Raw genomic sequence first — 27,861 nt, 5'->3', positions numbered from 1 at the left:
TCAGGGCCGCGCCACGTGCTGCTCAGCAGCCGCCTCGCGAACGCCGCAGAACCACGTGACGCCCCCCGGAAGCTCCGCCCCTCCCGACACAGCCAATAGGAAGCGGAGACTGTTCCCTGACCATTCGGAGCGCAAGAAGAAAGCTCCGCCCCCGCCTTAGAGTGGGGGGGGTGGGGGCTCGCTGCAGTGAGCAGACACCCTCCTCGGTGGCAGCAGGGAAAGGGTGACCAGACACCGCTTCAGGTGCTGCGGGCTGGGGCCGCAGTGACCAGACACCCCCCCCAGGGATGCAGCGGGGAGTGGGGCTACAGTGACTAGACTCCCCACCCCCCAGGGTGCAGCAGGGAGGTTGCAGTAACCAGGACCCCCCCAGCAGGTGCAGTGGGGGTGCTGCAATGACCTGAACCCGCCCCCCAGGGTGCAGTGGGGGGGGAGGCAGGATGGACTGGGGGGGTGCAGACACACAAGAGCTGGTGGCCCTTTGCACAGCCACTGCTATGATGAGTTGGCGAGTCTCAGCCTTGAGGGCCAGGTGCTCCTGCTGTCACCCACCTCCCAGCCCCCCAGCTTGTCTAGGGGGCGCCTCCCTCTACCCTCCCCCACCTCTCTTAAGAACCACGTTGTGCCCCAGAGGCCTGGGGGCCGCGGAGCCGGTGGCAGTGGTTGTGTAGGGGGCCATGCTAACAAACTAACCCCTCGCACCAGACTCACTCGATCCTTCCTGAGGACTTTATTCTGGTGAGGGGGACCCTGATTTCCAGCCTTCCCTGGGGGGAACCTCCCCAAATGGGCTCTCTGCTGCGGAGCCCCAAGACCCTCCCACTCCCCATCAGCAGGGATAGGGAGCTCCCAGGGGCTCTCCTGCTTTGGAGGGAAGTAGAAGATGCATCCCTGGTTTTCGCAGAGCTGACGGAGGGAGAAATCCCTGGTTCCCTCCCCAGGCAGCCAGCAGAGAAGTTGCTGAAGAGAGAGACCTTGAGCTGCACCAGGACCTGGCGGGCCTGCAGCCCCCCAAGGGAGAAGAAGGGTGGTGAGGCCAAGAACCGCGGAGCAGAAATAAAAGCTTTGCCACACATCAACCTGTGGAACACCCTGCTGCAGGAGGGCCAGATCCCCTCCTAGCTTCTGTAGCAGGCCTGGCAGTGGAGCAGGAGCTCAGCTCAGCCAAAACATACGGCCCTACCCAGCCCCATGTCCCCAGTTTCTGTGACCCCAACCCCGTTTAGCCTCAGCACCCACAGTCCCCAATTGCTCCTGCACAATTCCCATGTCCCATTCTTTGTTACCCAGAATCCCTTTTAAACATTGTTATAGTCCCAGCCTTCACAACCTCCTCAGGTAAGGAGTTCCACAAGTTAACTGTGCGCTGCGTGAAAAAGAACTTCCTTTTATTTGTTTTAAACCTGCTGCCCATTAATTTCATTTGGTGACCCCTATTTCTTGTATTATGGGAATAAGTAAATAACTTTTCCTTATCCACTTTCTCCACATCACTCATGATTTTATATACCTCTATCATATCCCCCCTAGTCTCCTCTTTTCCAAGCTGAAGAGGCCTAGCCTCTTTAATCTTTCCTCGTATGGGACCCTCTCCAAACCCCTAATCATTTTAGTTGCCCTTCTCTGAACCTTTTCTAGTGCTAGAATATCTTTTTTGAGGTGAGGAGACCACATCTGTACACAGTATTCAAGATGTGGGTGTACCATGGATTTATACAAGAGCAATAATATATTCTCTGTCTCATTCTCTATCCCCTTTCTAATGATTCCTAACATCTTGTTTGCTTTATTGACAGCCTATGCACACTGCGTGGACATCTTCAGAGAACTATCCAGGATGACTCCAAGATCTTTTTCCTGACTCGCTGTAGCTAAATTTGCCCCCATCATATTGTATGTATAGTTGGGGTTATTTTTTCCAATGTGCATTACTTTACATTTCTCCACAATAAATTTCATTTGCCATTTTGTTGCCCAATCACTTAGTTTTGTGAGATCTTTTTGAAGTTCTTCACAGTCTGCTTTGGTCTTAACTATCTTGAGCAGTTTAGTATCATCTGCAAACTTTGCCACCTCACTCTTTACCCCTTTCTCCAGATCATTTATGAATAAATTGAATAGGATTGGTCCCAGGACTGACCCTTGGGGAACACCACTAGTTACCCCTCTCCATTCTGAGAATTTACCATTAATTCCTACCCCTTGTTCCCTGTCTTTTAACCAGTTCTCAATCCATTAAAGGACCTTTCTTTTTATCCTATGACAGCTTAATTTACGTAACAGCCTTTGGTGAGGGACCTTGTCAAAGGCTTTCTGGAAATCCCAGCACCCCAGTCTGTTTTCCAGAATTCCCTGTAGCCCCTGCTCACACCCAGTGCCCCAGTGTTCGTTACCCAGAATCCCCAGTGTCCCCTACTCTGCCCCACAGCTGTCACCCGCAGGCCCCTGGGGAGCATGAGAAACCCCATGGGTCACACACTGCGGCTCATGCTCCTTTCCCATGATGGGAACCAAAGCCTCCTGAAAGGAGTGGAGCTGCGGTGGCAGGATGGGATGAACCACAGAGCAGGACACTGGGGTGATAACAGAGGGAGGGAGAAATTTCCCCTCCACAAACCATCAGCAGTCAAGGGAAAACCCAGTCAGAAACGGCCAGGGATCCCAAGGGGCAGGGATGAGCCGAGCCCCTCACACCAGGGACGGGGCCCTAGGGAGCCTATGTGGCAGGAGCACAAGGGGTACCTGGTAGCTGCGACTGCAGGGCAGGAGGAATGCTCTGGAATACTTGGTGCAAAAGGGAAATGAATTGGGGTCAGCTTGAGTCGGGGGAGGTAAAATCACCCCATGATGCCAGCACTGCAGTGCCATCAGTCTCCTCCATGAGCCCCTACCCCAATCCATAGAGCACTGCCAGGAGAGGGAGCCCCACCTGCCCCATAGGCAGAACCACCCCTGACAGAGTCCCCATAATCATCCCCGAGAGAGTGCTGACCTGCAGATCACCCCATTACAGATCCCCTGATCGAGAGATCCCAGTACTGTACATCGATCCACAAAGGAGAACCATCCCCATTACGGATTGTCTCAGCCCCTCTCTATACATCCTCACCACTGAGAGAGCCCCTCACTATGGATCCCCTCACTAGAGACTCGCACTACTGAGCGATCCCCTCACTAGAGAGGCCCTCGCTAGAGACCCCCAACATTGAGAGCCCCTCACTAGAGATCGCCACCAGAGAGATCCCCTCACTAGAGATCCCCGCCAGAGAGAGATCCCCTAACTGGATCTCCAACACTGAGATCCCCTCACTGTGGGTCTCCTCACCAGAGACCTCCTCATTACAGAGCTCACAGATGAAGATCCCCTAACAATAGATCCAGGCATGAGAGGTCCACTCATGAGAGCTCCCCCCATAGAGTTCCACCTGCTCTAGGAGGTGTCCCAATCCCTTGGCCCGTAACCAAGAGAGTCCAAGCCCCTGCCCCAGTGAGAACTTTGCTGTCACCAAGGAGTGTGGAGTGGGGTTTGGAAGTGTCCTCCCCCAGGGGGCTATTCTCTCTTGCTTGCCCACCTGGCTGCCAGGCTCACCCGTTGATGTTGTATGTGGTGCGCAGAGCAATGGCTGCCCCGAAGCACCTGCTAGGGGAGCTCAAGGCCTCCACGCACCCAGTGCAGGTCCTGTGCTTCTGCCACACTTCCCTCCTGGGCTGGGAGTGGGGTAAATGCCCCTGAGGCAGTCACATCCCCCCCGCCGCCTACATGCTGGGAAACCAGGCTGGGAGGCAGGGGGCTCTGCTGGCCATGGGGTTCCCTGCAGACTGGTGGCATTCACAAGGAGAACCGCGATGGCCTGACACCCCAACCCCTGTACAAGCTCTTGCCTGTGCCTACCCCCAATGCCTACTGCCTCTTGAGCAGCTCTCCCTACGGTCTCCCCAGTCCCTCCCCCCAGCTGTCTCCCTTCCCCCATAGCTCCCACCCCTGTGATATCCCTCCTCTCTACACTTTCTCCCTGCAGCTTGCCCCATTCCCTCCCTGAGTCCCAGCTTCACCCCCTGACATCTCTTCAACCCCACCTCCCCCCATCACAGCCCTTGCCCCCTTCCAGTGCCCCGGCCCCTGCTCCTCGGGGTGGGCTTGAGAGGCCCCCACTACCCAGTCACTCCACTCACCAGAATTTGAAGTTGCTGGCATTGAAGGTGGGCCTAGGCTGGGCCAGCTGCTTGGGCAGATCCTGGTGAAAGAGAGAGAGCGGGCAAGCCTGAGACCCCTCCCTTGTCCCGGAGGGGGGACAGGGGGTCCCACAATTTGGCCAGTGTCACCCTCCCACATATGGAGGAGACATCAGCACTCAGCTGGCAGTGCTCCATCTCCAGCCCCGCAGGGATGAGACCAAAATCCACCAGTGCCCCCCACCCTGCCACCGCCATCAGCAGTCAAGGTGGGGAATCACCCCCTTCTCCCCCATGAGGGCTGTAGGACTCCCTGCCTCCTGCAACACCAGCCTCCCAGCCATGTACCCTGGGGTGGGTTATGGGTGTGTATTCACCCTTGCAGAGCCTCCTGCTGGTCATCAGAGGGAATTAGCTCATCCCAGCTCCAGAGCCCCCTCTGCAGGCCGGTGATCCATCTTAACTCACTTTGGCCCCCCATTTCCCTCCCAGGACCCGGTGCCCTGTTATCTGGGGTGCTTCCTCCCAGAGGAATCCCCACCTACTAGCCCCACTTCGCCTCAGTCATGGCTACTGCCTAGTCATCACTTAGCCCCTGTTCCCTGGGGCAGACTGCAGTGTCAGCCACTCATCACAGGCAAAGGGGTTCAGACCTGCTGCCTCTGCCTACTTGTGGGCTGTCTCTATGCAACCCCAGTACCCAGTTGGCCTTACCCTAGGCCTGAAGCCTGGGGTGTTTCCAGGCCAGAGCTCCCCAGCTCCTCTTGCCTTCCCCCAGCCCTGCTCCACCTTAGGTACCCAGGTCCGCTCCCTAGCAGCCAGGCCCTTCTCCTCTAAAGGAGAGAGAGAGTATTTGCTCCTGGCTTCTCTGGCCTTGGTAGGGCCAGCTGGGTCTGTTTGGGGCATGGCCAGAGCTGAGGCTGTTTCCCCCCAACCAGTCCAGCTTTTCCCCTGCCCCGGCCTTCTAGAGGGGCTGTTTTAAGTCCTTCCAGGTGGGAGCAGGGAGATTACACCGTTCCAGGGAGTGCTTAGTGTCCTTGGGATACTGCTGTTGCCTTGAGCTCGTTCTTCCTCCCTTCTTGAGCTGCTGCTGTTCACTAGACTTCCCTCCTTAGACTGCTGCTACCACTGCTGATTGAGGGGCCTTGCCAGCCTGACCCACCTCTGGAGGGAGAAACCAGAACACCACCACCACCACCATTTCCCTCTCCACCACCTGGGATGGGTCCTCCCTGCCTGGCCACCAGAGTTGCTGGAGCTGTTGTTGTTCTGGCTGCCCGGGAGCTACTGGAGCCTAGAAGAGGGGAAGACGCCGAGGACCTTCTGCTGTTGGGGATGCGCCCAGAGAGCCTGCAGACCACTGTGGAGGGGGCCACCAAGGACTGAGTAACGTTCAAACTGTGCTCTTGTGGTGGGGGTCTAGCCTGTGTTTGTGGGGACACAGAGGATGTGGTGTGGAGCCTGGTCCATCTGTATCCTGCCCTCCACTGCTGCCCCCTCCCCTACCCCCACTGGCTAATTACCATCTGCCTCAGCTCCTGCTCTCCTGGCCTGTCATGCCCTAGTGACACCTTTTTGGGCCTGCAGCAGCAGCCAGCCCAAACATTGACTTTGTGCCAGTGCTCATGGGTGCATGTACACCTCCCCGGGACTGACCCCCTCGCTTCTGCAACAGGTTCCCCAGCTTTGCCCCTTGCTGCCCTTTGCCCCTCCCCAGCTTCAGTGTGTTTGCCTGCCTTGCCCATCTCCCTCTGCAGCTTGGTTTGTTTGCCCCAGCCCAGCCCTGCAGCCGGCCCCTTGGTTCCTCGGCCCCGCTCCAAGCCTGGTTGCTCCCTTTCCCTTGCGGCCCCCCCATGCCCTGATTGGCCCTTCCCTTCATGTGCCCATGGCCCCTCTCTCATTTTGGTTAATCACTGCACCCCCCTGATGTTATTGTGACCACCCCTCCTCTAGTGTAGCTAGAGGAGCAGGAGTTCCATCTTACATCGGTGACTGATCCCCCACCCTCCAATCCTTGAGAGCCCCTTTTATCTGCCTCCCTAACCCTCTTCCCCTGCCTGCAACCTAGCGGGGAGGAGTGGTTGACCTGCTTCCCTTTCCCCCTCTTCTCCAGTGTTTTTCCCCTCCCTTCCGGCTCATCATGGTGGGAGACATGGTGGGTGGGATCCCTGGAGCAGACCCTTCCCCCTCCCTCGACAAGCCCCCAAGCCTCTACTTTAACCACCGCTGCCGAGCCGCCTGCTATCGCCCCCTCTGGCGTGCCAGTAGCGTCAGGCAATGGGGTGACCTGACCACATCCCTGCCCCTTCTGATTGTGGGGGAGCCCCCCCAGCCAGCAGAAAAGGCCAGGGCAAGAAGTAGGGAAACATTCCTGTCAAGAAGATTAGACCCTCCGTGGCAGAGGCTTCCCCCACTGCCACGGCCCCGCCATCAGCCGCGGCCCCGCCATCAGCCGCGGCGTCCCTCCACGCTGTTCCCTCCACCAGCAAAGTGAGAACCCCCCCACTCTGGCCCCCAGAGCATATGCCCAGGTGGCAGTAGCCTCTCCCGCCAACTACTGCATCATCTCTCCCAGCCACGGCCTCTGTTACCATCTACAGCGGCTGGGGCCCCTTCCCCGCCTTGACCAGGAAGCCCAACGTCCGTTGCTTCCTGGTGTGCGCCTCGCCCCACATGGAGACCTACGTGTGGGTGTTGGCGAGGGTGGTGGGGCCCACGGCCATCATGGCAGCCTCCAAAATGTATGACAAGGTCGTCTTCTTCCTTGACTCGGAGGCCGCCGCCCAGGAGGTGGTGGAGAAGGGCCCGGTGGTGGGAGGCGTGTTCGTCACCCTGGAGCCGCTGGAGGAGCTGGGTGTCTGTGTAGTCCTGACTTCTATTCCTCCTTTGCTCCCCAGTGCTGCCCTGCTGCCCACCCTCTCTACCTTGGGGAAACCAATTTCCATCATCAGCCCTCTCCCGCTGGGCTGCAAAGACCCCGCCCTCCGTCACTCCTCTCGTTCCGCCAGCAGGTGCAGCTTCAACTGCCGCTGGCGGCACGTGGCAGAGAGGCATTGAGAGGTCTTTCCTGGTCCCCTACCAGGGGGCCCATTACTGGGTGCATTTTTCCATAGGGGAGGCCCCGGTGCTGCCTCTGCCAGGTGAGGGGGCACATCCAGAGGGACTGCCCCTTGGCCCGACAAGGAGGAGCACCTGCGAACCCTGAGCCCTGGCAGGGCGCTGGCCCTGGCATCACTGGCACCCCTGACTGCCTGGCACCCAGAGCCGCCCCTCCTTTTTCTCAGTCCACCACTGCTCCCTCTCGGGCCCAAGGCAGACCTCCCCCAGCATTCTCAGATGAGCAGGAGAGCCCTGCCTCTGCTGCATGCACTGTGGCGGGGCCCGTAGAGAAGAGTGCAGTGGTAATATTGCTGGGCGTGGGAGAGGGCTCACCCCAGGGGGAATCCACCCCCCCCCGCTGCCCCATGGTTACCTCCCTGAGTCATCATCCCTCCCCCCCGACCCAACCCCTCTTAACCAGCCCGCAGACAATGCCATGGAGAGCTGGACCCTAGTACAAGGAAAGCAGGGCAAGCGGAAGGCTCGAGCTCTGCTCCTGCCATCTGATGCGGAGGCCCCCTGGAAAACCAGGAAGGGAGGCACCACTGTCGAACCTTCCGCTTTGCCCACAGTGCCAAGCCATCTGGTGGATCATGGGTCCACTGCTTTATCTCAGCGTCTACCTTTCTCCCACGCATCTGTCTCTGCTGGAAAACTGGTGTGGTTTAACAGGCAGGGTGATGGAGCAGCTCCGGAAATGGACAGGACTACTCCGGTGCCTCTCCTTCTGAGGGAAGGCACTGGTACTCAATCAACTAGTCCTGTCCATGCTCTGGTACTGTCTCATCACCCTGGGCCCGGCCCCGGATTTCCTGGCCAACCTCCGGAAGTCAGTTCTGGAGTTCTTTTGGCCAGGATTGCACTGGGTCTCTGCAGGGGTCCTCCACCTGCCCCTGGAGGAAAGATGGCAGGGCCTGAAGTGTCTACACACTCAGGTCCATGTCTTCTGCCTTCAGAGGCTCCTTTATGGTGCAGGTAGTCCAGTGTGGACAGTATTGGTGAATGCCTTCCTGTGCCGCTTCCGAGGTCTCTGATACGACCGGCAACTCCTTTATCTCCATCCGAGAGGTCTTCGGCGAGACCTCTCTGGGTTACCCGTCTTCTATCAAGACCTCCTCTGGACATAGCAGCTGTTTTCAATGACCAGGTTCATGTTGGGGGCTGACCTCCTCACGGAGTCCCTGCTACACAACCTCCAGCTCCGTGTGCAGGTGGTGGAGTCCCCCGTGGTGCACCAGAGATTGATCCTGGCAGAAGTCACCAGAGTTGGAGTCCTCCTGGACTATGACTGGGGAGATTAGCTGGATCCCCTGATTCTCACTCAGTGCATGGGGCTCTACAGGCCTTGTACTCCCTGGCATGTACTTCAGGAGGTGAGGGCTGCTTTGCTGCCTGCATCTCGGTCTTACCTCGACTGAGTCCTGCTAGAGGGCATGCCCTGCCCATGCTCCACCCCGGGCCCTCCAGACGTTTTCATCGTACCCTTGCCCCGTGGACCCAACCGGTCGCCCCGCCCTTTCACCGTGAGCCGCCTGCACAATTTGCAGCTGGTTCGGCTCCAGACTGTGCCAAGGAAACATCTGTACATGCTCGTGCTCCACATCCTTCACTTCCTCACCCTCGCGTTCCACTCTGACACAAAGTGGCAGGATCTTCTGCCACCTCTCGAGGGTGAGGAGCCCTGCTGGGCCAGCCTATACTCCACCCTGGTTCCAAGGCCTGCCAGGGATATCAGTTGGCGGCTCCTTCACAGGGCCATCAGCATGGGTGTGTACTTGGCGCGGTTCACCTTCCCCTTCTGCGGCGTGAGGGAAACCCTGCCACATATTTATCTGGAGTATGCCAGGTTGCAGCTCCTATTCTGGTTCCTCTTAGATATATTATTACCTTTTTGGTTGCACTTTTCCCCTCACCTCATAGACTTGAAGGTCAGAAAGGACCATTATGATCATCTAGTCTGACCTCCTGCACAAGGCAGGCCCAAGAATCTCACCCAGACACTCCTGTAATAACCCCCTAACCTCTGTCTGAGTTATTGAGGTCCTCAAATCGTGGTTTAAAGACCTCAAGATGCAGAGAATCCTTCAGCAACTGATGCAATGCAATGCTGCAGAGGAAGGTGAAAAACCTCCAGGGCCTCTGCCAATCTGCCCTGGAGGAAAACTCCTTCCCAACCCCAAATATGGTGATCAGTTAAACCCTGAGCATGTGGGCGAGACTCACCAGCCAGCACCCAGGAAAGAATTCTCCCTAGTAACTCAGATCCCACCTCATCTAACATCCCATCACAGACCACTGGGCATACTTACCTGCTGATAATCACAGATCAATTGCCAAATTAATTTGCCAGAATTAGGCTATCCCATCATACCATCCCCTCCATAAACTTATCAAGCTTAGTCTTAAAACCAGATATGTCTTGTGCCCGACTACTCCCCTTGGAAGGCTGTTCCAGAACTTCACTCCTCTAATGGTTAGAAACCTTCATCTAATTTCAAGTCTAAATTTCCTAGCATCCAACAGATCAAGGGAGACTATGCCAGATTTGGGAAGATGCTTAAGGAAATCGAGGCTCAGGTGATCTTCAGTGGGATTCTGCCTGTTCCCAGAGAAGAGCAACAAAGGTGTGATAAGATTATGGTGATCAACAGATGGCTCAGGCAGTGGTGCTATAAGGAGGGCTTCCCAGTGGCTGTACATCCCAAAGCCCTCCTTATAGCACCACTGCCTGAGCCATCTTCCCAAATCTGGCATAGTCTCCCTTGATCCGTTCCAGCAACAATCTAGCTCTATCATTCGTTCCCACATGAAGGACAATCAGCGGATTCTTTCTCGCTCCCGTTAGGATCCTTTTCAACCTCAGCTCCACATCCCGTATCTCAGCACCCGGCAGAAGGCACCTCCTTCTGTTCTCCAGATCAGCTCTGGTTACAGGCCTGTATATTCTTCTCAGTAAAGAGTCCCCAATCATGTAGACCTGCCTTTTCCTGGTGACGGTGTGATTCTCTGGTTTATCCCCTGCTCTCACTGGCTGCAAGTCCTCTAAATTCCTATTGTCCCTTGCAATGATCTGCAACCCATCCAGTATCCTCCTGGGGCTCGTTTGGTATTGTCTCCCTTGACTCTTTCCCTCTTCCTGTAGGACTAGCTGCTCTTCTCTTCTTCCTTGTCCTCTCACCTTCAGCGACCATCTGCTGTGCCCCTTCTTCATTTTCCAACTCTGCAAACCTGTTCCTGAGCTCTTTTTCGCCTTCACTGGCCGGTCTTTTCCTCTGCCTGGTTCTCTTAGTCACATGCTTCCACCGTCCACTTTCCTCACCCAGCAGTCTCCACTCACAGCTCTTTGGTCCCGCTTCCATCTGCAAGTCTGAGCTTTTCCCTTCTGCCTCCTCATGTATTTTCTCCACCATCCGCTCGAACCCTCTTCTAAACTCAGCCAGAGTTTCCACCTGCAATCTCCAGTCCTCAGATCTTTTCTTCCATCAGGTCTATCAGGAGGCACTTTATGCAGATGAAACTCTTTTCAGGTACTCCCTGCAGGATCATGTACATGCCGGAGCTTCCACGTTCAGTCATCCTCATTGTGTCTTTCACTGCTGCCTCTCTATTGGTCATAGCCTTCCCACCTAAAACCTGTTAGTCCAGGAAACACAAACCAAAGCAAACCACCACCACCTACAGCAAAACAAACCCCCAACAGACTCCAGAACACCGACAGACCACCACCCACTCCCGTCTATTCCTCTGCCTAGGTCTCTTAGTCTCCCCCACAAACTCCCATTTACAGCTATGTTTGCTGGCTCCTGTGATGCTGCAGGTGTTTATCTCACAACTCCCAACCCGGAGCCCCCTGGGCTCCCCCCAGCTCTGCCGGTGCCCCTCACTCCCAACCCACAGCCCCCTGGGCTCCCCACTGAGCTCCCCAGTCACTGCGATGCCAGCGCCCCTCACTCCCGACCTGCAGACCTTGCTATCCCAGTCCTGGTGTCCAGACTCACAGCTCTGCTGGTGCCCCTCACTCCCGACCCGCAGCCCCCTGGGCTTGCCCCAACTCTAGAGGTGCCCCTCACTCTCGACCTGCAGCCCCCTGGGCTTCCCCTTGAGCTCCCCAGTCACTGTGATGCCCGTGCCCCTCACTCCCAACACGCAGCCCCTGCAATCCCAGTCCTGATCTCCAGAATCACAGCTCTGCTGGTGCCCCTCACTCCAGACCCGCAGCCCCCTGGGCTTCCCCTGAGCTCCCCAGTCACTGCACTGCCAGTGCCCCTCACTCCTGACCTGCAGCCCCCGGGCCCCCCAGCTCTTCTGGTGCCCCTCACTCCTGAGCCGCAGCCCCCTGAGCTCATCCCAGCTTTGCTGGTGCCCCTCACTCCCGACCTGCAGCCCCCTGGGCTTCCCCCAGCTCTACCCGTGCCCCTCACTCTGGACCTGCAGCCCCCTCGGCTCCCCCCAGCTCTGCCGGTGCCTCTCACTCCCGACCCGCAGCCCCTGCTATCCCAGGCCAGGGCTCCCCAGTCATCACCCTGCTGGCATCCCTCATTCCCAACCCGCAGCTCCTGCTGTGCCAGCCCCTCACTCCCCACTCTCCTGGTGCCCCTCACTCCTGACCCACAGCCCCTGCTATCCCAGCCCTGAGCTCCCCTGTTGCCGTGTTGCCGGTTCCTATTAGGGGGCTTATTCCTTCACCCTCTCTCTTCCCAGGTCTTTCTCACATGAACAGAGAGCAACAATACCCTAAGCCTGAAGTGCAGACATTTCAATGTTTATTGGGGTGAACTTCCAGCAAGCATGATTCCAGTTTCCTTCCTCTGTGTCCCCCTTCCCAGCTCTGACACCACAGAGCCTTATCTGTGTCCCTGTCCCCATTCCCCTCCTTAGCTAAACATGATCCAATTCCCCCACCCCCAATCCCTGTTCCCAACCCCCCCTTATTTCCTGATTGACTGCAGACTATATAGTAAAACTTGAGTTCTGCTTAGCTATACCTTAACCAATCATTTTACTATAATTTAACTAAGTGATCCTAACATACTGTAACATGGTTATTTAACCAATTATATCCCACATCCTTAATTGTGTTACACACAACAAAATTATCTGTGTCCCTGTCCCCATTCCCCTCCTTAGCTAAACATGATCCAATTCCCCCACCCCCAATCCCTGTTCCCAACCCCCCCTTATTTCCTGATTGACTGCAGACTATATAGTAAAACTTGAGTTCTGCTTAGCTATACCTTAACCAATCATTTTACTAAAATTTAACTAAGTGATCCTAACATACTGTAACATGGTTATTTAACCAATTATATCCCACATCCTTAATTGTGTTACACACAACAAAATTAATTATACAGCAGACAGAAACAGAGATTATACAGCTAAACAATAGGGAAGTGGAGACTAAAGTGATAGAACAACACAGAAATGAGGATTTCACATGCCAGCTATTGAGAAGTGAGGTCTTGCCAGACAGGATGCTATCAAACCAAGTTTCCCTTTACATCTTCTAGATAGACCTAACATGGCAAATTAGCATCGTGCAATATTCCATAACAGTATCATCGTTCAGTTACAAATCTAAGTGGTGAGGAAATGGGGGAGGGGATTCTGGCATTCTCCTAGGTCTGGCCATAGAGATCTCGTGTGGAGCTAGGTGATGTTTGTACATGGGTGTGCTCCCATTTGCATGGGGGCCAGGGGTAGGGCATCAGACCACTTTAGGTGGGTTTCATCACACATCTTAGTGATTTTGTTCTTTAGTTCCCCATTTTTTCACTCAACCACCCCTGCACTCTGGAGGTGATGGACACAATGCAAGTGTTGGGTGATATTAAGGGCCTTGCAAATTTGTTGCATGATTTGGCCTGTAAAGTGCATGCCTCGATTGCTGTTAATAGAGACAGGTAGACCAAATCAAGGAACAAAGTCTTTTAACAATCTTTTTGCTATGGTGAGGGAATCGGCCTTTGCAACAGAGCAGGCCTTGACCCATCCGGAATACATACAGACACAGAGAAGGACATATTCATAAGAACAACATTTTGGCATATTGATATAGTCTATCTGGATATTTACAAAGAGTCCCTATGGGGTGGATCAGGGTGGACCCCATTGTGAATTTAATGTCGTCCAGATCCTTCTTGAGGATCTGCGAGAACAAGGTGGGTGACTCGGTATAACCCTGGAGTAACCTGGTCCAAGTACAGCTCTACCCTGTCTTCAGGAGCAAAAAAAAAAATCTTACCATGTTATAGGTGAAACTGTGTTATAGTGAACTCGCTTTGATCTGCCAGAGTGTGCAGCCCCCCACCCCCCAGAGCGCTGCTTTACCATGTTATATCTGAATCTGTGTTATATCGGGTTGTGTTATATCAGGGTAGAGGTGTATATTGCGCTGGTAAGTGAAGGCAAACAGATATTGACTCTCTTTAGGAATAGGGATAGAAAAGAAAGGGGGAACCTTAACCAGCAGTTCCTGCTGCAACGAGGAAGGGCTGGGATCCGTCTCCTTTTTCTTTTCTAACTGGCGATGGTTGTGCTGGGCAGCTGCTAGAATTTCATCCAGATTCTTCCCTTTCCAATCTACAACGTCGATTTTTAATTGAGCTCCCAGTTTTTGATTGAGCCCTTGAACAAAAGCAGCTACCACAGCCTGTCTGGTGCAATGATCTGCATTATTTATGCCAGAATGTCTTTCGAAAACTTGTTTAAGGTGTTGCATATAATCAGCAGGATTTTCTCCTTTATTTTGTTTACAGGTGCTAATTTTAATCCAGTCTGCTTTCTGTGGGCAGACTGTGAGGACTGCATTCAACAGATTGTCTCGAATCTCATTTAAACTGGCTGGACCATGGCCTGGGTCTTGGGCGGGCCACTGGGCTTCCCTACAAAGGCGGTTCAATGTTTTCCTGGGCAGGACTCCCCTCAAAAGTTGGTTCCAGTCTGCCCAGGTAGGGTTATAACAGTTTAATACAACTCTTAATTCTTCTTGAAATTTGACAGTCTTCTTGTATTTTTGGAAATTTGTGAATTAAATTAAACAAATCCGTGGGAGACCAAGGTGCGTGCACAGACACCAAGGCTCCCCGTCCTTCAGCGTCAAGGCCCGGGAGTTGGCGCAAGGGGGACATTGCTTCATGAGAGACCCCTGTTGGAGGGGGAGAGGGAAGCATACAGGCCTCTAACAGTTTCTCACAGGCCTCTTGCACTTCTTTTTTTATGGGCCTCCTGTAGTCTAGTAGGTGATGCTGGCCCAGGGGAATGCAGGATTACTGCCAGGCTTTCTGCCCAGGTGAACAGGTGCCAGAGTGAATTGTCTACTGTGTCTACTTGGCTTCCTGGGGAATCCATCAGTGATAGAGTAGGTGAAGTATGTGCTGTCCCTTGGAGAAGTTCCTGGGCCATAAGTCCCTGCCCAGTTCCATCTGGGTGGGGTGCTTCAGTAGCTGCTTACCTAGGCTGTGCTGGAGCAGCAGACTGCCTGCATTCTAGGACCAGCTCGAGAAGATCATTAGGAGGTGCAGAAGGGATACACTGAAGGGCTTTACCTCCTGAAGAGTCCTGGAAGGGTAAAGGGATATATGCTGGCCAGCAGGGTTTTGGGGGAAAAGGTTGTTGTACTTAAAGTACTGCACAGGATCTTTTCAGGGGGGATAAGGCAAAGCGCCACATTTATTGGTAATACATGTATCAATCAACACTGTATCATATGCATATGATATATATTACACTCATGCACTCACACACACACACATGCACACTCCGTCTTGTAGTTGTTACCAGCTAGTTGCTTCCCTTTACTTCACTGGCCAGGTGAGTTGGATGGGGGAGGGGTGGAGCCAGTCTTCTGTCGATCCAGATCGATGCTCCGATGTTCACAAGACGAGACCCAGGGTCCTCTGCAAGACACCTCACATTTATAGCAGCTTCCTTCTCATGCTAATCTGTACCAGATTCAAAATCTGTATCTGCGTCCGTTGGTTTTTTGTGCTGCTTCCTTCTGGATGTTGTCCCAATGCTGTTCAAAGCGGTTGTTTTCAAAAGAAGGTGCTTCTAACCCCCAAGGCCGTCAATATGTCTGCTCTTCTTCAGCAAGCCCATTTGACATATTTATTGTTCTTGGGTCTGGCTTCCATCCCCTCTCCAACCCTTACAGCTGTCTGGAGGTGCTGCCTTCCATGCCTCACTCAATCACACCTCATTCATTCAATAGGGCAACAGATTAAGAGTGAGGGAGGACATCTTATTCTACTCTGAGCAAAAAGACATTTTTTCTTCTACTTTAAGTATCCTCCGGGGCCATAACATTATATGAAGGCTTAACACAAAGTTTTCTACATAGGGATCTGATACAAAGTTCCTATATCAATGGACTTGATACAAAGTTGTATGAAAATAGCTTCATACAAGGATATAGAGAGGCATAATACCAAGTCATATGAAAGTTAGAGGTTATATATGGATAGGCTTAATACAAAGTTATATAGAGAGGCATAATACAAAGTTATGTGAAGTTGCTTAATACAGAGAATTATCTACATTGTCCCCCTGTTGACCTCTCAAGAACAATTCTTGAGTGGTCACCAGTTAAATAGGCTTAATACAAAGTTATATAGAGAGGCATAATACAAAGTTATGTGAAGTTGCTTAATACAGAGAATTATCTACATTGTCCCCCTGTTGACCTCTCAAGAACAATTATTGAGTGGTCACCAGTTAAATCTTCTGTATCTGTTTTAAAGCTATGTATTGGGTCATGATTTCAGCCTGTGGCTTCAAATAAGAATACATCTGTTTTCTCCGGCAGCACATACAGAGCATTAGAACCGACAGAACAGTCAGGATTACTACTCGAACAATGAAGGGATGAAAAGTTATATTTAGAACTGCTGCCCAGGTGGGCTGCTCCTACAACACTCTGCCCCTTGATTTATGATCATTACAGTAGTTGTCATCGTTGTAGGGCACAGGTGACCTGCTGCAAACAAACCAAACAATCATAACCAGGTGAATATAAGTAAAACTATTACAATTGACTGAACACTGGATATAACAAACACAAACAAACAATCATAATAATTGGGAATACAATAAACCTGTGACAGGTTGGATCACAGAAACCCCCCTGGGAGCTGCCAACTGATGTGCCAAGACTACCTCTGCTCCTGCTTTCCCTGACAGCTCAGGACTCCAGCACCTTGTCTTGCTCAGCCAGATACTCCTGTCTGCTCCAACACAGACCCAGGGTCTGAATTATCTGCCTCAAAGCTGCAGGTTTACCTGAAAGCAGCTCTCAGAAGTGTGCTTGTCTTTAACACTCAGATGCCCAACTCCCAATGGAGTCTAAACCCAAATAAATCCGTTTCACTCTATATAAAGCTTATGCAGGGTAAACTCATCAATTGTTCGGCCTCTATAAGGGTGATAGAGAGATATGCACAGCTGTTTGCTCCCCCAGGTATTAATACATATGCTGTGTCAACTAATAAGTAAAAAGTGATTTTAGTAAATACAGAAAGTAGGTTTTAAGTGGTTTCAAGTAGTAACAGACAGAACAAAGTAAGTCACCAAGCAAAATAACACACACAAATCTATGTCTAATCAAACTGAATACAGATAATCTCACCCTCAGAGATATTTCACAGACTGGACCCCTTCCAGGCCTGGGCACAATTCTTTCCCCTGATACAGCTCTTGTTGCAGCTCAGGCGGTAGCTAGGGGATTCTTCATGATGGCTCCTCTCCTCCCTTTGCTCTGTTCCACCCCTTTATATCTTTTGCATAAGGCGGGAACCCTTTTGTCCCTCTCTGGGTTCCCACCCCGTCCTTCTCAATGGAAAGAAGCCAGGTTAAAGATGGATTCCAGTTCAGGTGACATGATCACATGGCACTGCAAGACTTCATTGCCCATTTGCCAGCACACACATCTACAGGAAGACTTACAGGTAAAAAACATACCCATATGCAGACAATTGTCCTGGTTAATGGGAGTCATCAAGATTTCAGAGCACCATTAATGGCCCATACTTTGCATAATTACAATAGGCCCTCAGAGTTACAGTTCAGATTTCTACTTTCAGATACAAGAGGGGTACATTTATACAAATAGGATGATCACACTCAGATTATAAGCTTTGTAATGATACCCTGCAAGAGACCTTTTGCATGAAGCATATTCCAGTTACATTACACGTCTGTTGCATCTTAGGCGCATTTAACATGCACGATTTCAGCTTTATGCGATCGGCAAAACCAAGAAAAAAAAGAGAAAAATAACAATTTAAATATTGTTTCTGCAGTGCAGGCGATTCGTCCTGCCATTACACACAATGTCATTTTGACTATACGCAATTTTCGCTTTACGCGCTCACTGTGAAACGTAACCCCAGCGTAAGATGAGACAGACCTGTATATTCACTTATTACATTTTTATCAAACCAGATAGACTGCACAGCATCACAACTATCGCCATTACAATCACTGGGTGCACTGACAAACAAAATGAGGCCCAAAGTTTCATGCTGCAATAGCCATCAAAGAATAAAAGTCACCCCTAACCCTTATGTACATGCAAAAAGTCAGATTTGTAGGAGTACCACAGTTGTAAAGTGGAATGAACAATTCAAGAAAATGTAGCTAATGATACAAATGTATCAATAACAAAACTTAACAAAATGACTATTAGAGAACCGAACAAAAAATAAACCTGATGTATTGGGCACCAAAGTCTTTTGGCCAGAGGTGGATGTGATTGACACTTTGGTTGGAAAGGGGGGAAGCAGAGAGATGAAAAGGCATTTACCATGTGTAGCATAGTATCCCCCCTCTCTCTGGACCCAATGTAGCACAGGACACCCACCAGAGACAGAAACAGGACATACATCACAGAACACTGAACACAGACTTTGTCACGACACTACAACCATGGTATTTCTGTAACTCTTCAGCTGGTACCAGCTCTCCTGAGGTACCGGTTCAGAGGCTGAAAGATAGAAGCTTAGAAACAAATTAGCACAGTGCTCTCACCACGGCAGACCCTGCTCAGTCTCTGCCACAGTGTGTTCGGTGCTTGGGGCTGCACAAATGCTCATTAAGCGGTACATTCCTTGTGAGTTTAAATCCTCCCTTTCTCCCAGTAAAAAGGCATTAACACGCCATCTAAAAACAAATTCCCGTTTTAAAATCTCCAGCCACTTTGCCATGGCCTGTAGATCTGAGGCAGAAGCAGGCTCTGTTGTTACTGTTTCACTTCCACCATCCTCTCCAGTGGTTGTAACTGTTCTCTTTGTTACTGTTGCAATGACATTTTGGCCCTGGGAGGATGAATCTACCCAAATATCCCCTTCCCAATCTCCAGAGGGATCCCAAAAGTTTGCCCCTTCTGGGGTCTCAAATGTCCCTTTTCCTGATGTTACGGCTGCAATTTGTCTAGTTGCAAATCCCAAATTTTGTTCCAGTTGTTTAATGAGTGATTTACAGCAGTTATGGCCAGAGGGGGCTCTCCCCTGTTCTAAAGTTAACTTTTGGACCATTCCCTGTAATACCTGAGTTTCTTTTTAAAGTTTCTCCTTTTTTGTCGTATGCACCTGTAAGATTTGAGAGTGCTGCTTGAACTCTCTGTACCCATCCTTAAGGGTGCCTAACTGGATTTGGGTACTAATGGACATACATTTCCATTTCTCTGCTTCTGCAGCACAGGCTTGTAAATTGGGGGGCAGTTTCTCGTTTTCATTTTTACATTTGTAGTAAGAGGAGGCCCTGAGATATAAACCTTGATGTCAGAGGCCTGGTATGAGGCCTAAGGCCTGAACTAAAGTCATGGTCAAAGACGTTGCTAACATAAAGCAAAGTTAAGCTGTGAGCCAGAGGCAGGCCCTGCTCACAGAAGCTGGCAAGGAAAGGGCTGATGCTGCAGAAAGAGACACACCTAAAAGGTACTAGACACCAGATAGCAAAACATTCACATACTTGTACACTCCACACAACGAACAGGGGCAAAAGGGGAACATGATGGATAGAGTGGTTTTGTTCGAATTAACATGTACAAGATGAGAGGCAGCACCTTATTACTTAGAGGGGTTGCACCTCAATCCGTCAGGAATGATGTGTAACTTGTTTGCACCTGTGCATAAGAATGCACCTCTGGGGTGGTGTCTTTGTCCGGCCTAGGGGCCAGTGGAAAGTCCCTCCAGTGACTCAGCTGAGTCCATTGCCAGGGGGCACAAATTTGTAGTACGTTCTGTAGAGTCTATAGGAAACTATTACTGTGCTTCGTTTGACAATAAACCTGGCCAATGTGCCTTTGTACCTTACTGGAGCCTGTGGTCATTGGGGGTTCTCTCGGGGTCTGCTGTGTCAGCGATCTACAGAGCCAGGACAGCACACAGAGGGAACCATGAAGGCAGCTGACTGCTATCAACATTGAACAGAGCAGAGCACCACACCGGGAGCATCTGACGACAACATTCAGCCAGTTGAAGGAATACCTCATTACAGGGTTTCCATAGAACCCAAACTGCAGCTGCTTCCTTTTCCATTTGAGTTGACGGTTTATATATCAATAAGTATCTAGTCAATTTGTCTTCTAAGTCTGAAATTGTCTGGACATCAGCTAAGACTTGATCAGACCAACGGCTGGGTCCAAATTTTTGCAAAATTTGTTCAAAAGGGGTAACATCTTTTACAAATGCCAATTTCTCACTTTCCTCTCTGGGAGCCTTCTTAAAAGACTGCTTACGTTTAAACATGTTCTATGACATCCAACCTCCTACTGTGACTACAATAGCAATGCTTATCCTCTTTACTCTTATTTACCAATCCCTCTTTTCCTGAAGCAAGGAAGCTACCTCTCCTCCTCTCTTTACCCAGGCTTAATGATCGATCACTTCTTAATACGTGTCAAAGGTGGCGATCCCTTTTCCATACTTCTCAATACTTTCCCATTACTCAGTATCAAAGTTTGTTTCATTACTCAATAAATGCTCATGGTACCTTTCCCCCTTTTGCAATTCACCACCAAAATGATGTACTTAAAGTGCTGCACAGGATCTTTTCAGGGAGCACACAGCAAAGCACCACGTTTATCAGTAATACAGGTATCAATCAACATTGTATCATATGCATATGATATATATTACACATGCACTCACAGATACACAAACACAGACACACACTCCGTCTTCTTGTTGTTACCAATTAGTTGCTCCCCTTAACTTCACTGGCCAGGTGAGTTAGATGCGGAAGGGGTGGAGCTGGGCTACTGGGGGGAAGTTGTTCTAGATCTGATTTTAACAAATAGGGAGGAACTTGTTGAGAATTCAAAAGTGGAAAGCAGCTTGGGTGAAAGTGATCATGAAATCAGAGTTCACAATTCTAAGGAAGGGAATACAGCAAAACAGAGACAATGGATTTCAGGAAGGCAGATTTTGGTAAGCTCAGAGAGCTGATAGGTAAGATCTCATGGGAATCAAAACTGAGAGGAAAAACAACCGAGGACAGTTGGCAGTTTTTCAAAGGGACACTACTAAGGGCCCAAAAGTAAGCTATTCCGCTAGGTAGGAAAGATAGAAAATGTGGCAAAAGACCAGTTTGGCTTAACCATGAGATCTTGCATGATCTAAAAAATAAAAAAGGAGTCATATAAAAAATGGAAACTAGGACAGATTACAAAGGATGAATACAGGCAAACAACACAGGAATGCAGGGGCAAGATTGGAAAGGCAAAGGCACAAAATGAGCTCAAACTAGCTACAGGAATAAAGGGAAACAAGAAGACGTTTTATCAATATATTAGAAGCAAGAGGAAGACCAAGGACAGGGTAGGCCCATTGCTCAGTGAGGAGGGAATAACAGGAAACTTGGAAATGGCAGAAATGCTTAATGACTTCTTTGTTTCGGTCTTCACCGAGAAGTCTGCAGGAATGCCTAACATAGTGAATGCTAATGGGAAGGGGGTAGGTTTAGAAGATAGAAAAAAAGAACAAGTTACAAATCACTTAGAAAAGTTAGATCCTGCAAGTCACCAGGGCCTGATGAAATGCATCCTAGACTACTCAAGGAGCTAACAGAGGAGCTCTCTGAGCCTCTAGCTATTATCTTTGGAAAATCATGGGAGACAGGAAAGATTCCAGAAGACTGGAAAGGGATAAATATAGTGCCTACTTATAAAAAGAGAAATACAAACAACCCAGGCAACTACAGACCAGTTAGTTTAACTTCTGTGCCAGGGAAGATAATGGAGCAAGTAATTAAAGAAATCATCTGTAAACACTTGGAAGGTGGTAAGGTGATAGGGAATAGCTGGCATGGATTTGTAAAGAACAAATCGTGTCAAACCAATCTAATAGCTTTCTTTAATAGGATAACGAGTCTTGTGGATAAAGGAGAAGTGGTTGATGTGGTACACTTAGACTTTGGTAAGGCATTTGATATGGTCTCACATAATATTCTTATCGATAAAGTAGGCAAATACAACTTAGATGGGGCTACTATAAGGTGTGTGCATAACTGGCTGGATAACCGTACCCAGAGAGTAGTTATTAATGGTTCCCAATCCTGCTGTAAAGGTATAACAAGTGGGGTTCCGCAGGGGTCTGTTTTGGGACCGGCTCTGTTCAATATCTTCATCAACGACTTAGATATTGGCATAGAAAGTACGCTTATTAAGTTTGCAGATGATAACAAACTGGGAGGGATTGCAACTGCTTTGGAGGACAGGGTCATAATTCAAAATGATCTGGACAAATTGGAGAAATGGTCTGAGGTAAATGGGATGGGATGAAGGAGAAATAGGATGAAGTTTAACAAAAAAAAATGCAAAGTGCTCCACTCAGGAAGGAAAAATCAGTTTCACACATACAGAATGGGAAGAGACTGTCTAGGAAGGAGTACGGCAGCAAAGGATCTAGGGGTTAGAGTGGACCACAAGCTAAATATGAGTCAACAGTCTGATACTGCTGCAAAAAAAGCAAACATCATTCGGGGTGCATGAACAGGTGTGTTGTGAGCAAGACATGAGAAGTCATTCCTCCGCTCTACTCTGCGCTGGTCAGGCCTCAACCGGAGTATTGTGTCCAGTTCTGGGCACCGCATTTCAAGAAAGATGTGGAGAAAATGGAAAGGGTCCAGAGAAGAGCAACAAGGATGATTAAAGGTCTTGAGAACATGACCTATGAAGGAAGGCTGAAAGAATTGGGTTTGTTTAGTTTGGAAGACAGAGGGGACATGACAGCAGTCTTCAGGTATTTAAAATGGTGTCATAAGGAGGAGAGAGAAAAAGCTTGTCCATCTTAGCCTTTAAGGACTGTGCCAGGATATCCAACCCCTCGTGTACACACCCAGGGGCAGTAACCAAGTCCCAGCCTGTAGTTTCAGGTTCCTTGCATTGCGCAGCCTGCCTGGGAGTGGGGTGCATGATGCTTCCCCCTATGGTGAATGACCTGCTCCCAAGATGTAGGGTGACCCAGCTCAACAGAATGCCACATCCCTTTCCTGAAGGAGGAGCTGCAGGAGCCTGGTTGGTGCGGGACACAGGAAGGGGGCTGAGGTTTAACCTCTTGCAGCTGGTAGAGGTCCCCCACACACACGCTGGGAGCCTGGTGCTGGGGCGGAGGCTAGAGCTCAGTCCATGCACACCTAGACCCTCGTTTGGCTCTGACACATGAGCTGGTGACTTTTGGGGTTGTTTGTTTTCCTACAAATGTGACTTACATGCATTGGTTTGTAGGAACTGTTCTTGCTCCAGAATTCAGGGTGAGGCTGGCTGCCTTGCAGGGGTCCTGCAGCACCTGCCCCAGAGACAGCTGGAAACAGAGTTCTGGACTGTGGCGGGGGGGGCTTCATCTTGTACCCTCCCCTGATCTTCCACCACCATTGGGATGTTCCCACTGGTCCCAGACTCGTACCCACATGCTTGGCTGTTTGGAAATGTGGGGGAGGGATAGTTCAGTGGTTTGAACATTGGCTGGCTAAACCCTGGGTTGTGAGTTCAGTCCTTGAAGGGGCCATATATGGATTGGAGCAAAAATCTGTCTGGGGATTGGTCCTGCTTTGAGCAGGGGGTTGGACTAGGTGACCTCCCGAAGTCCCTTCAAACCCTGAGATTCTATGATAGAACAAGAAGCAATGGGCTTAAACTGCAGCAAGGGAGGTTTAGGTTGGACATTAGGGAAAAGCTCCAAACTATCAAGGTGGTTAAACACTGGAATAAATTGCCTAGGGAGGTTGTGAAATCTCCATCTCTGGAGAGATTTAAGAGTAGGTTAGATAAATGTCTACCCGGGATAGTCTAGACAGTATTTGCTCCTGTCATGAGGGCAGGGGATTGGACATGATGACCTCTTGAGGGTCCCTTCCAGTCCTAGAATCTATGAATAAGAACAAGGTTGAAACTTTAAGATCCTAAATTGATAACACAATACAGTAGAAACTTAAAAATCACAAGTTAACACCCCTTGTACGGGTTATTCCCCTGATAGTGTACTGGAAGCATGTGATTGTTTCCTATTTCCACTTTTTTGTTCCCTCGACAGAAAGTGTATGGCCTGCTGCAAAATGAGTAGTGTTCCAAGAATACGTTGAGCACCTGTGCCTCTGCCTCTCTTCCTTTACATCCCCAGAAACTCTATGACAGTAAAGCTATTGTGATGGAATTCATGTTAGTTAATACTAAGGGGATCCATCTTAATTTGTCCGCATTAAGGAAGGTGAGATTGTCAGGGAATGTGGCTGTTCCGTATGGTGCCATGTCCCAACAGAGGGGATCTCCAGGATCCAAAAGGACTTTACAACACACCAGGTGCTTTCTATAGGCCTTCATCCTCTGCCTTTTGCTGTCCTCCAGTTGTGGAAACAGTGATGTATCCTTTTTTCTAAGTGAAGTAAAATTAATTTATGTGCTCAATGTCCCTAAGAGTGAAACCATAGCTCTCAACCCTACTCAGTGTGACTGCAGTGATTGAGTGGCCTCCCTCCAAGCGGGAGACGGAGGGACACTTACACGCCCCTTGGAGGGCAGAGCCTAGATTGCCCTGTTCCTCACCGGAAGTACTGGGGTATGGCTGGAAGTAGAAAAGTTCGGTCAGACAGCACAGTTGGGGCAGAGCCTGTGAAGGAGGATGATGCTCAGCTTGATCTCTCAAGGCCCCAAGAGGAACCTGCGCCAGGCTGTTCCCAATTCCCAGACGCAGACGAGGACTGGCCCGATCTCTGCCCATGCAGTGGCCCTGATTCTGCCCCTGCCAGGGCCCTGGGCTGGGACACAGTGGAGTACGATGGGCCCATGTCCCCCTGCCACCCCACCCCAGGGTGGCTGACTCCCTACGTTGTGCAGGGAGGCTCTAGCTCTGGCGAGGAGCTTCCTGGACCAGTAACCTGAAAGACTCTTTGTTTGCAGGCTGGCCAAGCCCACTCAGTGCCCAGGCAGCACTGATAGACTGTGGTTAAAGGCTGACTACTTGAGCTATCCCAGACCAGGTCAAAGCCTGGTAGTGACTATTAATCACCCAGCTCTACTGTGGGCTCTGGACTGTCTCACAGACACTGGTCCTTGCCAGACAGGGTCAGCCCGAGTAGCCTCCCTCCGAGAGGGAGAGCGAGGGACACTTACAGTGACATTCTCAGAACACATCGGTTTGTGAAGTCACAGCTACTGCTTCTCACTGGACTAAGGAGATGGTCTATAGGAAGGTGGATGTGGGTTTTTTAATTACTATACAGGATTCCTATGAATAAAATGTAAAACCCTTTAGCATTATTTTGAAAAGAGAATATAAAATGTAATGCCATTTTCTGACCTGCTCTGAAAGCTGCTTTTATTTTCTGTCTGTGCAGCTTTTTGTCAAAATGGTGGATGCTGAGGCAATCCAAAAGATGGCTGGTGTGGTTTTTCATAGGGTCTGAGAAGTGAGTTTTACATTAATTCTCCTCTCCGTTCTGGACATATGAGGAGATTTGGCTTTTTTTAAATGTGCAGGTCTCCACTAACTTGTGAAGACTTGAGTCCAGGATTCTGCAAGAGCTGACCTCAACTGAAAAAGAGAGCAGGGAACACCACACTCTGGCATATTAGACTAATATGATGTAGGAGCTAGCTCTCAAATGTGTCTTTAAATGTAAATTCATTTGAAGTTAAGGCTACACAAAAATTGTTCATGATCCTGCTTCGGTTGAAGTCAATAGTTTTGCCAGATACTGACTTCAGTTGGGTTTACTGTTTTACTGACCAAAAGTCTTACACAATTTAACTTTTTGTATATACAGGCTTTGCAGCTCATGTTGAACATTAGGTACCAAGAAACTCCAGATGTTTTCCCTTTCTTATCAGTCTAGTGCAGTGGTTCTTAACCTTCTAAAAAATCTTGCATGTCTCGCACCCTCAGAAACGGGATCTCGCACCCCCAGGTGGTGCATGCACTCGAGGTTAAGAACCAGTGCACTAGACTGATAGATCTGCATTTTAATTTAATTTTAAATAAAGCTTCTGAAACATTTTAAAAATCTTGTTTACTTTACATAAAACAATAGTTTAGTTGTGTACTATAGACTTAGAGACAGAGAGACCCTCTAAAACATTAAAATGTATTACCGACATGCGAAACCTTCAATTAGAGTGAATAAATGAAGACTCAGCACAGCACTTCTGAAAGGCTGCCGACCCCTGGATTCGAGCCACCTGAATAGGAGAGCAGCCACCAACGATAGCCTCCTGGCCTTGATGGCAACCTTTGGGGAATGAATAGGCAGGCGCAACTTCATAGCACAAGCTGTAGCCTCCACCCAGGTGCCTAACGATGACCCAGAGAATTACTTAACCCGATCGGCTCTGATGCAACTAATGGCTGGCCTGGTGGCAGTCAACGGTATCAACCCGATATATGAGTTAGCATTCAGTGTCCAGTCCTTAAGGGATTGTGCAGTATCTTTGGCCCCATATTACTCTGGCAAACTTGCAGTTTGGCAGGATAATCACCCAGCTAATCTGGGGGAAGTAAGGGGGGTGATCCAAAAAATAACCACTCATGCTGGGTGACAATACACAGATATAGGAGCATGAATCTATCTATCTGTCGTGGCAGCAATAGAACCGGCAGTCCTATATACAAATAAGAGCGGTATAAAAGGGATATGCTGGGGGTTGTTCCCCGAGAACGAGGGAACAGGGGTCGGCAGGAGGATCAGGTATACACAGATCTCTGGCAATATCACGCCGACACCCCTAAACAGAAGGAAGGGGGAGAAGAGGTAGAGCTAACTGAGAATGAGATTTGCTGACTAGCCTGGCAAACCCTGATGCAGTACAGAGCCAACCATGCACAGTGGCATGGGGCATTCACATCTGACATGGTTAGAGAAGCTACAAAGTTACAATATACTCATAAAGGAGTAGCATGTGTATCACCCAGTGCATCTCCACCATTGGCACCACTACAGCATCTCCCTGATGCAGGCCCCCATCCTGCAGACAAATAATAATTTGAGACATACCTATTGCATAGAGCTGGAAAGGACCCTGAAAGGTCATTGAGTCCAGCCCCATGCCTTCACTAGCAAGACCAAGTACTGATTTTGCCCCAGATCCCTAAGCAGTCCCCTCAAGGGCTGAACTCACAACCCTGGGTTTAGCAGGCCAATGCTCAAACCACTCAGCTATACCTCCCCCTTTAACAGAGGTGCCCACTGCACAATGAACTTCTATGATCTGTAGGGGCATAAGAAGGGAAGTTCATAGGAAAGGTCCATTGAGACCCTGGAGGAAGGCCATGCATGTAAGTTCAGCAGGGCAAGCATCCCCCTACATTGGCTTTAATAGACACAGGAGCCGCGGTGTCTTTAATCAAAAACACTCCAAAAGGATGTCTGGCTCAGAGGGGCTGGGCTCAGAGCTGGGGGTCAGGTCTGTGGGGAGGATGGGGTTGGGGGGTTTCCAGCTCATAGGGGCTGGGCTTGGAGCTGCCGGTTAGGGCTGTGGGGAGGATGGGGTTGGGGGTTTCCGGCTCAGAGGAGGTGGGCTTGGAGTCAGGGGTTTCTGGCTCAGAGGAGCTGGGCTCAGAGCTGGGGGTCAGGGCTGTGGGGGAAAGGAGGTCAGGGGGGTGCCCGGCCCCAGCACCTTACCATACTGCTTAATCCCTCTCCCAGGAGCCTCTGACATACTCATAGGGCAGGGGAAGCCTCCAGCATATTTGTAGAGGCCCCTGCGGGGCCCAGGGCCTGGGGTAAACTGCCACACTTGCCCTCCCCCGGGTGGCCCAGAACTCAGATATCAGGCATGACAGAGGCTGGAGCAGGAAGAGAGGGGCACTGGGGCAGCTCAGCTCTGCAGGCTGCCGTCCTCTCCAGCTGCCCACGCACAAAGGGAGTGGGAGCAAGGACCAGCCAAGGACCAAGGGGGCAGGAGCACAGGCGCCTGAGGCTGAGCTGTGGGGAAGCGCTTACCTTGCCCAATGCACACTCGTCAGGGTCCTCTTTCTTCCTCCGCTCCACCAGACCGCCGCCTGAGCCTCTTTTCTTCTCCATGCCCCCCGCTGGGGCTGACCCTGGCGCCCTTTTCCTCCAGAAGCCCACTGTTGCGTCCATCGCTGGGCTCCTGCCACG

At 50.5% G+C, this 27,861-nt stretch overlaps 1 pseudogene; it reads right to left on the bottom strand.

Annotated features, from left to right (window-relative positions):
* On the bottom strand, positions 1–27,843 carry LOC115643580 (annotated as a pseudogene).
* Between the last annotated feature and the right edge of the window lie 18 nt (positions 27,844–27,861).

The sequence above is a fragment of the Gopherus evgoodei genome, unplaced genomic scaffold (assembly GCF_007399415.2).
Source record: "Gopherus evgoodei ecotype Sinaloan lineage unplaced genomic scaffold, rGopEvg1_v1.p scaffold_63_arrow_ctg1, whole genome shotgun sequence".
NCBI lineage: Eukaryota > Metazoa > Chordata > Testudines > Testudinidae > Gopherus > Gopherus evgoodei.
This window is presented reverse-complemented; position numbering and strand designations above follow the sequence as displayed.